This window comes from Corvus hawaiiensis, chromosome Z (assembly GCF_020740725.1).
Source record: "Corvus hawaiiensis isolate bCorHaw1 chromosome Z, bCorHaw1.pri.cur, whole genome shotgun sequence".
NCBI lineage: Eukaryota > Metazoa > Chordata > Aves > Passeriformes > Corvidae > Corvus > Corvus hawaiiensis.
The window spans coordinates 29,848,470-29,859,658 of record NC_063255.1 but is presented as its reverse complement, the minus strand read 5'-3'; the positions used below and the strand labels follow the sequence as shown (position 1 = coordinate 29,859,658).

The following is an 11,189-nucleotide window of genomic DNA, read 5'->3' as shown; positions in this document are numbered from 1 at the left end:
GAGACACATGGCACTTGGTGTGGATTCAGAGAGACTCATCTCCAGAAGGCACTCACAAGATTGTGTGTCACATGTGGGCTTTTGAGGCCACATGAAGGTATTAAAATGCTCACACCTGGACAAGGACAAACTGCCAAATGATACTAATATTTTCTTGAGTCTGCTGGCTCAGGTTCATGTGGTAAAGGTGATGAGGCAAATGTGTCTCTTCTGAATCTCAGTCATAGATTCCATGTTTGAAGAAGTCATTTCAAGAGCATCAGAGGAGATGAGCAGACTGTGTAGCATTAGGAAGGAAGAACAGAATCTCCACAAGGCTTTTTCAGATATCCTGCAGAGGCAAAAGCCCAAGCCACAGAGTATGGGGAGAAGTGAGGACATGGGGGGACACAGATCATTTTGTAGAGCCTTGGAATGTGGGAGGCTGAAACCTTGTGCTCCGTGTCAGCAGCAGACAGACTATTCATTCCCAAGCCTGCAACAACTAAACAAAAATCTGGGATACAGGCAAGGAGGAAGTGTCACAGCTTTGATCAATGTGTCTCTTGACAATGCAGGTTGTCATACATGAAATCCCTAATTAGCTTGGTCTTTGCATGTTAAGTGCTTTAATTAGTTAAGTTTGAGTTAAATAATTTTTTTAATTGAATGTTAAAATTAACCCATCAGCCCAGGTACAAAAATCAAGTTCTATTATTAGTGTTTTCACTTGTTCAAAGCAGTTTATTTGCACCAGTCCCAGTTAAAATCCCCCAGTTAAAAGTTTCCCCAGTTAAAAATCCCTTTTCAAACTTTAAACCACTTGTACACTGTAAGAGCTGTTTCTTCCATGTTCATTGTCTACTTTTACAAATGTTTTAAGATGTATTAGATGTATTTTAATATTTTTTTTAAGGGTTTCTACTTTGCACCTTAGACCCAGGACCAACTCCAAAACCCCAGTTTCTAACAGCCAACAGCTATTTTTAGCCCCATCGCCAACCTGAATCTTAATGAGGGCATGTTACCACCCTTACTTCAGCTGATACTACCCCCTGACAACGACGACCTATAGGTAGACAGAGATGTTCTGTCAAAGGGACAGCATCAATCACTTTGGACCAAAGGGGTGTGCTGTGGGCGGGCTGTGGGCGGGCTGTGGGTGGACTGGGGCGGAGCAAAGGCACTATAAAACAACGAAACAAGCCTCAGAGCAGTGCAGACCTCTGCAGATTTGCTGTGGTGGGTGCTAGTGCTGGGTGTTAAAGTCTTACTCCTATTAAGGAGCCTTTAGTAATTTTTTTCTTGAGTTTTGGATTAGCTAAAAGTCAGCCCAGCGCTGCAGGTTTTTCCACCAGAGGTCCAGTGCTGTCTCAGCCTGAAGATATCAAATCCCTGCGCTCCTGGGGCATACCAACTCACGAGCCATAGGATCCCAAATTTTTATATTTTTCTAATTCTTGTAATTTTTCAATTTTTCTGCTTTAAATAAATTGTTTTAATTTTTGTAAGAGTTGTCTCATTTCTCACACAGGTGATGAGGCGAATGGCGGTCTTGAAAATATGGTAATAATACCAGGCTGGGTGGGGCAACCAATGCACAAGGACTGCTGCGTACATGAACCTGAATCATAGAACGGTTTGGGTTGGAGGGGACTTTAAAGATGGTCTAGTTCCAACCCCCATGACATGGGCAGGGACACCCCCTTCTAGACCAGGTTCCTCAGAGCTCCAGCCAGCCAGGTTTTGAACACTTCCAGACATGGAGCATCCACAGCTTCTCTGGGCAACCTGTTCCAGTGCCTCATCACCCTCACGGTAAAGAATTTCTTGCTGGGTAAGTCCAGAGAAGGGTCACTGTGAGGGTCAGGTTTGGAGCACAGGGCATTCAAGGGCAGGTGGGGGTCACTGGGCTGGTTCAGCCTGGGCAAGAGGAGAGGATGGAGAGAACTTTTTCCTGTCTACAAATGACTTGTGTAAGGGAACAGAGAAAATGGACCCAAAAACTTGCCAGTGGTGAACACCAACAGGATGACATGCACTGAACATGACCTGAAACATGGGAAATCCCATTGGATATTAGGAAAAGCCATATGAGAGATTAGGCACTGAAAAAGGGCCAAGAGAGTGTTTGAAGTCACTGACCCTGGACAAACTAAAATGTGACTTGACAAATCTCTGAGCAGCCTGATCTAACTGGACCTGCTTCAAGCAGTGACATAAATTAATTCCAGAGGTTCCTTCCAACCCTGACTATTGTATGATTTCATGAAAATAATTTGGAATTAAAAATAGCTACAGTTTAAAAATAAATAATTCACTTCCCATTTGTTCTGTACACAAAATTGAATGGGTTTTTATGTGCTTTTGAAAGTCCAAATGTTACTATCCCATTTTTGCAAGTTTTCTTAATTATGCACATACAAAAAAAATTGGTGGGACATTATTACTGTTGTACTTTGTACATTGTTATCTTTATATGTTGTTAAATGAAGTGAAAATTTTCCATTTAAGTTATCATGCACTAGTTACATTTTAATTATCATATTTAGGACCATTAGCGACATATTAGACTGTGACAATGCAAAGTGCTGCACAATTCAGGTCCAAAAAGACAGTCTATACCACAGGGAGATTTTGAGTTCAATAGAATGAATGTACTTACATTCCTAAGAAGGTTTTCAAGCGGTTTGGTTTTTGGGTTGGGTTTGGTTTTTTTTTACACTGAAGTTTAGGACAACTGAGCAAGAGAGAGAACTGATGTGAACTGTTGGAAAGACTTCTTGAGTGAGGGAGGTTAGAAAGTAATTATGAAAAGTTTCAGCTTATACAGGCTTATGTCATGAAAAACAATAGTAGAGTGCAAAGTAGTGGAAGACGCACTACTACTATAACTTAAAAATAACCACACCAAGGCATTATCTAGCTAGGTGAGTGTCGCGGGTTTGGTTTGTAACCGGGCGGAAACACCAATTTAGTGTAGTGGTTTGGTCAAAAATACTCATTACTGTTTATCTTCTGTGAGATAAGAATTAGGAGAAACGCAAAACAGGCACCAAACTTGAAAGAATATAAAGAAGTTTATTAACAGACCTAAAAGAAGGAAAAAAAATTACACCATACCTTCAGAACTCTCCTCCTCCCCCCACCTTCGTCCCTTCTCCCACTGACAATGTAAAAAGATGTTCAGTCTGTTTACCACTTCCATAATAACCTTGTTCAGTCCATTTAGAAAGAGAAGTCTCTTCTTGTTCATGCTATGAAAACATCACAACGAGACAGCCACCCACTTCCAAATATCGTTCAGTCCATTTAGGAAGAGGTCTCTGTGCTCGCATGTGAGTCCCTTCCCCTGACTTGCAGCTTTTCCCGCAACTGCTTTCAAGGGTGCACTCTTGAAGTTTTTGGGGTACAATTTTAGGGTTGAGCCGTTCAGAAACAAAAGTTCTCTTCACCCATCTCTGGGAGCATTTCATCTCTAAGAACAGAGGCCCTCCTCCTTCCCTGGGAGCAAAGGGTCTCCCTCATCTTCATCTTTAGGACTATCTCTGGGAGCATCTCTAGGAGCTGAGGTTTTCTCCTTTTCCATTTGGAGCAAAAGTCCTCATCACTTCCATCTCTCCCTGTTCAAACTTCTCATGAAATTACAGCTGCGTCAGCATCTGCCTATCTCAGCGCAGGTGCTTTTGCTTACGAATTGAACACTCCACCCCCCCCATATCTTCATGAAATTACAACAGGATACTCTGATATATCATAGCTTCACAACAGAATTTCAGCTTTAAGCATATCCTCTTTCTCTTCCCTTATGTTTTCAGCTCTTCACAGCACTAAAAGGGTTAATCTCACCTCGGCCTTGCCTGTGTGTCTTATCGATGCGGCTCACCTGGCCTCTGCCGGACAGCGGTGCCACTTTTGCTGAAATCTTGGCCGCAGTGGAGGTGGGGGGGGGTTCCGAGCCGCTCTGGCTGCCCACAGCCCTGCTGGGGGGGTCATCCTGGAGCCGTGGCCCGGCCCGGCCTGGCCCGAGCAGGGGCCGGGACCGCTGGCCCCCACACGGGGCCCGCAGCCACCTGTCCCAGCGCCGGAAACGAGAGAGAGCTTGGAGGGGGAGTTTGTCTATTCTTAAGTGTGGATCACAGAGGTGATCACAACTTTAAGTGGGTTAGAGAATTGTCCATATTCAAACTGGCCACCTGATAGGTTCTATCAGGTCCCAGAGGAAGCTGTAAGCACCCCTTAGCAAGGACATCCCTTCCGGGACTATGCTTGCTAACCTATGACAGTGAGCCTTTGACTTTTTCCACTAACTGTGTCTTCACCAGACGTCAAGCTTTTTCTTACTGTACTTTCTAACATATTTTCTCTAAAAAGTGGGAAGTCATGGGGGCTTTACAGTAAGTAACCCTACCTAAGCCTGACCACTTCTGCCTGTCACTCATTTTAAAGCATTTTTCCCCACTACCTTTTAATTTCCATTCACCTAGAAGACACATATAGTGACTTACAAGGTTTATTTTTTGCCATTTTGCGTGCAGCCTGAGATAACTTTGTACCTTAGCCTTACTCCCACATGCACAGGTGAAGTGATTCAGCTTTCCAAAAACTGGTTCTCCTTCTTTCTGTAAGTAGACTTCCCTGGTCACAGAGCAAAAAGGGAGTGGATGTCTGATCATTTTTTTCTTACAGCTCAGTGGCAAGGCTCTAATGGAAAACAGATGCAGAAAACTTGCCAAAATACTTAACAAACCAAGCTGATCTTCTCTTGAAATCTTTCCTTTATCCCCCAGCAAGAGCATGCTTGATTGTAAATTGCAATGTCTTTCACGAGGGACTTTTGCATGTTACTGCTTCTTAAGGGCTGCTCTAATTAATTAAGTGATAGATCTCAAAGGCTTGGGGAAGGAGATGTGTGAGCAGAAAACAGCATAAAGCTCTTGTACTCCTAACTGGGTCATTTTGAAGCTAGGTAAGAACATTTCGAGTTTCCTTGCTTTCTCTCTCCCTCCCCAAAATGCCCCTCCCCCAACCATTTCCTTAAAAATCAAAGCTCATATTTTGCAAGATGGTAGTTTGTTTCTTTTACAAACCTTGTGTCTCCTGTTGAAGTATTGAATATCTAAAATGATTTAAATATCCCAAAGAACTTGTGTTTGCTGTGTGTGGACTAGAGAATATTTTCCTCTGGTGACTAAACAATTTTAATCCTGTTAACCTGATTATCTGTAGGAGTCACAATTAGAGAAAAAAGAAATAACAGCTAGAGTGTATTTGGCATTGTGGTTATGTGTGTGGCCATGGCAGATAATTCCCACAATTTTTACAAAGTTGTACAATTTTATAGCATCTATGGCAACTTAATGCAACTGTATTTACCAGACAGGAGGCATACATGAAGAAAAAAGTACTCCCACCTTCCTTGTCCTCAGTGAAGGTGGATACAGATCATAGAGTAGTAGCAATAAATGAAACAGAGAGTTGCCATCGCATTAACTTCTGTGTTTGTCCACGAGTAGAGTTACCATGTGTGGATGGAGCTCTCATATTTGTTGATGGAGTGACACCTCGCAGACATTTTTTTTGTCTTAACTGCCATATCATGTTTTAGATGTCGTAACTGCATTTAGAACAGAGATGAACTAATGGTTAGAAGACACCTAAGGCATGTGGGATTGGTGTGCAATGGTGTCCATGCATCTTTACTCCTTGAAAATGCGTTCTGTTGTTTATCTCTATTTTTTTTTTTTTTTTAATTTCAGGCAAATGTAAAAGAAGTGGTTTTAGTTTTAAAAATATTTTCTCATTAGTTTTATAGCCAAAGATGTTCATTACTCTTCATCTTAGAAGATGTTCTTAGGAATGAAGCTGCTCCAGACAGAACAGATAAGAATTCTGCAAACTGTGTAAGGAGAAGGAGCAACTTGGACAAATACGACGTAAAGAACAAACATTTATTTTGTGTTTGCTTATACCTTTGAATGTACACATGTGATTTCTGGTAAATTCCATTGTTATTGTGCTGGGTACAGTTTTATGACTAGCTTTTCAAGGATAAGCTAGCTGAACTAAAGAGCTGCTTTCAGCACAAAGTGCAAGATCACTAATGGAGCTAAAATCTGGGGTATTTTTCACTGAGGAATAGGAAGGGTCTTGGTTACAAAATTCAGCTGTGGATTTTGTATACCGTAGCCCAGGTCTTTCACTTGCCTGCAGCAACCCCTTCCAGCCATCTGTGTTAGTTGGTGAATAAACAGAAAGGGTTGTTTGCTCAGCCACTAGGAAGGAGATATTTTATGTATTTGAATGGAGTCCAGATTTACAGTTCTACCCCTTGGCATCGGAGGACAATGTTTGAGAATTGCATTTGGTCCAGGCAAGCTGTTAGTTAAGTTTGTTACTAGGTGTTTTTCCTTGAACCATGTACAATACCAATACTGGGAAACACATAGTTTTTAATTCTCTGCTCTCCACCCACTGCTTGATAGCATTGTGTCCCTGTCTGGGCAGACAGCATGAGTCAGCTCACTACCTTTCAGGGCAGAATTGCTGGGAGGGAAAACATTCCGATTAAAATAATAGGATGCACTGAGTGAGGCACCAGTTAGTCTTTTTCCTTAAATTATGCAGCCTATTCCTGAATGAATGACCCTTTAATGGTAAAAGTGTGGCCTGCTCTTCTGGCTCTGGGGTGTGCAAAAGCATAGTTTTTAGGCACGTTTGGCATTAATGGAAGATTAGATTATTTTATCTTTAATCTCTAATAAATGATGAGTCTGAACACAGAGCGTGTTTACTTCCTGCTCATTCCTGAAAGGGGCATGAACAAAAGCGATTAACCAGACAGCCAGCTGTTCTAGCTGTTGCTGCTGTCTATAATACTTCCTTTCCTTATACAGTGGCTCAGTACCTGATGGAAAATTCCTATGGCATGCAATCAGAAAGAGCCTTTCAGTTGTTTCATGTACCTGTTCCACCAAATTCAAGAACCAGTTACAGTCCTCTAAGTTGGCAGTGATCTTTAACAAAATCCACCATCTACAAAATTCTATGAACTTGAAATTTTTGGGAAGTGTCTAGAATGTGACTTGGTTCTGGGCCATTATATGAGGTGGTTTTCAAGAGGTGTTACTCTGAGAGGATTCCCATCCCACAAACAGGAGTTAATTAAACATGGATGACAGGCAGGAGGACAGGATTTCTGACCAGGACATTAAGCACTACCTGGAGGAGTGGGGTCTTCTCCTGCTCACTGTGATACTGTGTTCTGGATGCGGCTGCTCTTGGAGTCTCTCTCTCAGTGAAAACAGATTTTGTAAACTCTATGTAAGTGGTAGCACTGACTGGGTTCCTCTGGAAAGAGAATTCATTCTGATCCAAGAGATATAGAAACTGGTTACTGGGAACAGGAAGCAGCAGTAGCACTTCTTGACCAGTGGAGATGTTTCAAGGGAATAGCTTCAGAGGCTACTCAGTTGGGCTTTGTGCATAAAGCTGGAAGTCTGGTTTCTTCCAGAGATGTGCAGGTGTCTCACATGCCCATCCTGTGGGCATGAATCAACAGAGAGCACGTATTAAAGATGTGACTTGACGGTGCGAAAGAGCACTAGAGTGACTCAAGGAGCTGTCAGACTCCTGTCATTAGTGCTGTCTGAGGGTAAAGCTGTATGAAAAGCTACACGTTAGGACTCCTCTGAACTGAAAACACCAAGTGGTACAAATTCATCCCATAAACTCATTCTGATGAAAGTGTATTTAATACAAGGTGCTGCAAATGAGACTTTTCTTTGTTTTCTTCAGTCACAACACTATTTGTTGTCTGTTTAGACATGTAATTTCTTTTAAGTCTGTCAGGTCAGAGAAGCCTAGATACCTTCAGTACTGACAAAAGTTAAGTAACAAGTCAGGCAGACTCTGATAAGGTGTCTTGAGGAAAGCATTTTTTATCCTGTGTCAAAATTTTACAATTTAATTTCCCCTCCCCCAAATACTAAAGGGCTTTTTGTGAAGAAGAAGGAACCCAGTTTAGACCTAAAGGAGTGGCTTATCTTTGCAGAATCACAGAACCACAGAAAGAGTAAAATTGGAAGGGTCATCTGGTCCAACCTCCCTCCTCAAGCAGGGTCATTCCAGAGCACTTGGCATAGGATTGCATCCAGATAGTTCTTGAATATCTCAAGTGAGGGAGACTCCAGACCCTCTCTGGACAATCTGTTCCAGTGTGAAGTCATCTGCACAGTAAAGAAATTCTTGCTCATGTTGATGTGGAACTTCTGCACATCAGTGTCTGCTTGTTGCCTCTTGTCCTTGCTCATTACCTAGCTCCATCCTCTTGGCACTCTCCCTTCAGATACATACAGACATTGATGAGGTCCCCTCTCAGTTGTCTCTTCTTGAGTCTGAGCAGGCCCAGCTTGCCCAGCCGCTCCTCATAAGAAAGATGCCTCTGGTCCCTTAATCATCTTTCTTGCCCTCCAATGGACCTGCTCCAGTACCTCCTTGTCTATCTTGAAGTGGGGAGCCCAGAATTGACACAGAACTCCAAATGCAGCCTCGCCAGGACTGAGCAAGGACCTCCCTTGACCTGCTGGTGATGCTTTTCCCAATGCATCCCAGGATTCCATTGGCTCCCAGGGCACACTGCTGGCTCATGGACAGCTTGTGGTACACCAGCACCCCAAGGTCCTTCTCCACAGAGCTGCTTCCCAGCAGGTCACCCCAACCTGTGTTGGTGCCTGCCTGTATGTGCCTTTGTTGAATTTCAGACAGTTTTTCTCTGCCCATCTCTCCAGCCTGTCGAGGTCCCTCTGAAGGGCTCAGAGCCCTCTGGGGTATTGGCCACTCCTCCCAGCTTTGGGTCATCAGTGAACTTGCTGAAGAGGCATCTGCCCTCTACCCAACTCATTGATGGGTAAGGCAAACAATGCTGGGCTGAGTATGGAACCCTGGGGGACAATACCAGTGACAGGCCTCCAACTTGACCCTGTGCCACAGATTGTGACCCTCATGAAGCCAGTTCTAATTATCCACTCATCCAGTCCACACTTCGTTTGTCTATGAGGATGCTGTGAAAGATGTCAAAAGCCTTGCTGAAGTAAGGTAGACCATATCCACTGCTCTCCCCTCATCCACTCAGGTAGTTGTTTCATTGCAGAAGACAATCAGATCGAGAAAGCATGACTCACCTTTATTTAATCCATGCTGACTACTCCTGATCATCTTCTTGTCATCCATGCAGATAGGGATAACCTACAGAATGGGGTGCCAGCACTTGAGGTGCATTCCATGGACCTGTGGATGTTAGGTTTGCTTACACGTTCTCTTACCCAATCCTCGTTGACTAAGGGAAAGTCTTCCTTTCAACATTCCTTTACTATGGTCTCCTGGGTCAGAGATTCCTGATGCCTGGTCGTAGTGAAGACCAATGTAAAGGAGGTGTTCAGTAACTCTGACTTCTCTGTGTCCTCTGTTACCAGGGTCCCTCTTCCATATAGTAACAAGCCCACGCTCTCCCTAGTTTTCCTTTTGTTACTGATGTATTTAAAGAAGGCCTTCTTGTTCTCCTTGACATCCCTGGCCAGATATAAGGCCTTGGCCTTCCTCATCTTATTTCTGCTTACTCTGAAAACCTCTCTGTGTTCTTTCCAAGGGGCCTGACCCTGCTTCTATCGCCTGTGCATTCCTGTTTACACTTGAGTAAGGACAGGAGTTCTTTATTCATTCACAGTGGTTTCTTGCCTCCTTTGCCTGATTTCTTGCTCATTGGGATGCATTGTTCTTGTCTCTTGCCTGAAGGAAGAGGTGGTATATGAATTTCAGCAGGAGGTTTCTGTGACCTGGCTTTCTCCAGTTGACTGCTCCCAATCTACTGTTAACTAGGCAACAAGTGGTGAAAGGGTTTAAAACTGGAAGGTGGGACCAGAAGACAAGGATTTTCAAGTTGGTATGGTTTCACTCCAGCCAGCAACCAAGCACCACACACAGCCATTCTTTTCCCCTGCCCCACCAGCAGGATCAGGGAGAGATCTGTAAGGGTAAAAGCTGGAAAACTCACAGGTTGAGATCAATTCAGTTGCATAGGGAATGCAAAAGCCACATGCTCAAGCAAAGAAAAATAAAGAACTCATTCACCATTTCCCAAGGGCAGGCAGGTGTTTTGCATCTCCAGGAGAGCAGGGTCCCCTCACACCTCACAGTGACTTGGGAAGACAAATGCCATCACTCCAAACGTCCCCTCCTTCCTCCTTCTTGCGCCCAGCTTGAAACACTGAGCAGGATGTCAAATGGTCTGGAATATACCTGTGGCCAGTTTGGGTCACCTGCCCTGGTTGTGTCTCCTCCCAGCCTCCCATGTACCCCCAACCTCCTCACCAGCTTGGCAGTATGAAAAGCAGAAAAGGCCTTGGCTCTGTGTAAGCCCTGCTCAGCAATAACTAAAACATCTCTATATTATCAACCCTGTGTGCAGCACAAACCCAAAACACAGCCCCATACATGACACTGTGAAGAAAGTTAACTCTACCCCAGTAGAAACCAGCACAAAAGTGCATTTACCATTACCCCATTAGAACAAGTAAAAAATACAGCTATATACACATTCTACCCAACACTTTGTTTGCTTTAAACCATAGTTCATTTGAAGTATAATTAAAAGAATTTTATGTGTTAGCTCTGACTGTCCAATTACAAATCCTACATCTATAGTATGAATGATCTGAGTGGTTTAGTAGTTGGGCCCCCTCTCCCATGATGCTATCAGCCATAGATTTAGAAGGTTGCTTCTAAGTGGCCACACAAAAAGATGACAACAAGTTGTGTGTCTATGGAAGTGAAGTAATTGCATACATATACGTCAGTGGGAAGACAAAAGTAAACCTGTTTCCAAGCAAAAATATGAGGCAGCATGAATGCTACCTCGGTTTGCAAGCTCTTGGTATGCTTTGGTCTGAATCACACCCTTCAACCTCTGTAGTCAACCACAGTCTTGACCTTTTAACCAGCACACATACTGCAGAACTAACTGGATGTTATTTCATCTTTGAAAGGCAGAACTTTTATCATACAATGAAACAACCTTGTGATAAAATCTGTCCTGCTTAGCCTTGTGACCAGGGCAATGTTCTGGCCATTAGTACAAGGTCTAAAAAGATTATTATATCGAGTACAGATTATATAGATTATATAGATTATGTAGATACAGATTTCTTTGCGTC

At 43.2% G+C, this 11,189-nt stretch overlaps 1 long non-coding RNA gene across 1 annotated transcript in view; it reads right to left on the bottom strand.

Moving 5' to 3' along the window:
• Nucleotides 1-4,198: 4,198 nt before the first annotated feature.
• Nucleotides 4,199-11,189, bottom strand: part of LOC125319548 — a 58,205-nt gene continuing 51,214 nt past the window's right edge. The window contains exon 5 of the long non-coding RNA XR_007200793.1: nt 4,199-5,596. This is a non-coding gene — a long non-coding RNA (uncharacterized LOC125319548). The remainder of the gene's footprint in view (nt 5,597-11,189) is intronic.